The following is a 2,760-nucleotide window of genomic DNA, read 5'->3' as shown; positions in this document are numbered from 1 at the left end:
AGCTGTCTGCCTCACTTAGAGTGAGCGGCGCTTGTGAAGAGGACCTGACAGAAAGAGAAAACACACACATCCACACGCTCCGCGATGAGTACATTGCTGCACCAGAAGACCTGACTAAGCTGAATTTCCCCCTGCTCCCCTTTCCTATTTTCCATCTGCCTCAGCATAGGAGAACCTGCCCAGGGAAAAATAATGCCCACCATATACGCGCCACTCTTCACTTTCTCAACTCTTTGTGTGACATTTGAATAAATGTATAGATCTAAAAGAACAAACTACTAATCTGTACACTATCCCACGGTTCCCTCTGTTTTCTGGTCATAGTTCTTATTTCAAATCAGACTCTTTGTCTACTTTTTCCCCAAAATTTTCCAAACTCAAAGCTTATCTCAAAACTCCGCCTTTTCGTTCCTTTTATCATTTATGTGGTGCAGTGCGGTTGACCAACATCCAGGGAAAGACAAGTGCAGGAGTTCTGGCCAAACTTGCCTGCTTCGCTGCCCAAATTATATGGGACAGTCCCAATTACCCTGTGGCCAACCAAGGCATTTCCTGGGTTAGCACTGGTGATGCATGCCCCCCCCTTCCTTTTACTGTGGTTACAGGGGGTGTCATTAGACGCTTGTTTTACTGCAACCCCAAGAACGTGCCCGCCGGCCGCATCCACGCCACGAGAAACACAACTGCAACGTTCCAATAACTTTGCTGTGCCTGATGGATGACAAATGGGAGAGCTGCTGGGGTAATACTGCTGTTAGTTGTAAATTCCTGCTGGCTAACAAGGAGAGAGAGAAAATGGAACATTTCAAGGAAAATGACAAATGCAGCACAGGCTGTTGTGATTTCTGGGGGGGGGGAATTAAAAGCTCTTACAGACTCATTCAAGAAATGAAAATATTGAAAAGTTCATTTGTTACAGGAATTTTATCACAAAGCAAAACACATCACATTACACACAGTATGACGTTTGAAAACCTTTATTTCTGTTAATTATGACATTTAAAATTATGGAATTTCATCAGACTAATAAAACAGTTATTTTAAAAAAACAAAAGTATGGGTTTAATGAAAAATATGTTTTGTACCTGCTTAACGGTTGTTATTTTAAAATAGTATATTCAATTTGTCTAACTGTTACATGTTACATATCAGTTTATTGAATATGACTATAGGATTAAATGAACTCAGATTTCACAGAGTTTGTAGAAATATTGATTTTAAAATAACAGCGACGGTGGTAAGAGTTCATTCAATCTGTCTCAGTTGTTGCGTGTTTGGGTGAGACTCTTCACTCGCCTTGTCTGCTGGTTGGTGGTAGATGGGAGCCTCACTTCTATCAGACTGCCCCAGCCTCTCCGTAGATCACGGTTGCATGAGGAGGATGTAATTCAGTTACTTGATAATGTTGTGTAAAACCAGAGACACACCTGGAAGCTCCACACTGCACATTAGCGATTCAGAGAGGGGCACTGTGAACAATTGTACACCACACTTTTCTGCTTTTGATTTGCAAAACACTTTGGAAACCTCATAAAATTCCAATAAAATACATTGAAGTTAGTAGCTGGGACACAATGTGAAAATGTTCAAGGGACTGAAATGGTGTTCTCAGTCACTGGAAGAGAATGTGTTATTTCTCTTTCAGTATTTCTTAAAAAAATAAAGGTAAATAGAAACAATACATCCTTCTGACTTTCTCACATGAGTGAATAATGTGTTATTAACTACCCAGCCAAACGGGACTGATTAAAACAACCATAGACCGTATACAGTGAGGTTTCAAAATCGTCAAAACATGAGCTGTTCTCTATGATTTCTTAGCAAATAAGACCTGTTTAATAATAATAAGATGTATGATAAAAGTCGATATCTACCCATTGACTTTTAACCTAACTAAATACAGCAAGCATTTTCAAAGAAAGAGGGACTCTACTCCTGTTCTTATAAAAATACTTTTGTTTTAATTTTTTTTTTAATTGAACCAAAAAAAATCACAAATTGGATACATTTCCTTTAAAAAAGCAAATGTGCATTACCATAATGAAGTTTTGTATACATTGATCTATACATACATTTTTTTCCAAAATCTGTTTATTTAACATGCTTAGTTTATTATTGAACAGTTATTTAAAATGTCACCACAATATAATTCATGAAATTTTAGTTTAAAAAAAAAAAGATATATTTTTGGCTCATGAGTGATTTTCACTCAACTTTTTATGGCCCACATGACAAAAACTGTGGACATCACAGATGTACAGCGTGTCACGAAAGAAGCATCTTAATAAGGTTTTATCAGACAAAAGTGTGATAATATTTGAACCAATGGTTGGTCACAAGAGAAAAAAAGCGGTACTTGCTCTGGAATACTGTTACATGCTGGTAAGTGAAAAGTGGAGCAATTAAGTGATTTTATTGTGGAGATTACTAAAAATGTCTAAAACCTGCCCAGGGAATGAACTTATTTGTTGTATTAGCAAAACCAAGTCAACAGTCTGTGACTATAATAAAATTGTCAAAGAGATCCAATGTTCTCAGGACTTGTTATTCATTTCAGATGCCCTGAATTTAAAATGATTTCATGGATCAGCATAGAAAACTCCATTCTTACGTCATGGACACTTCATCCTATAGTCTGGCGTGAAGATGGACCACCTGCAAGTAGTTTAAAAGCAGGAGTCTATGATGGTATGAGGATGCATTGATTAGTGCATAGAGAATAAGTGAGAAGGCAGCTCACTAAGCTGCACATCTGTGAAC

The sequence above is a fragment of the Poeciliopsis prolifica genome, unplaced genomic scaffold (assembly GCF_027474105.1).
Source record: "Poeciliopsis prolifica strain line A6 unplaced genomic scaffold, Auburn_PproV2 SCAFFOLD009, whole genome shotgun sequence".
In the NCBI taxonomy this organism is placed as follows: domain Eukaryota; kingdom Metazoa; phylum Chordata; class Actinopteri; order Cyprinodontiformes; family Poeciliidae; genus Poeciliopsis; species Poeciliopsis prolifica.
This window is presented reverse-complemented; position numbering follows the sequence as displayed.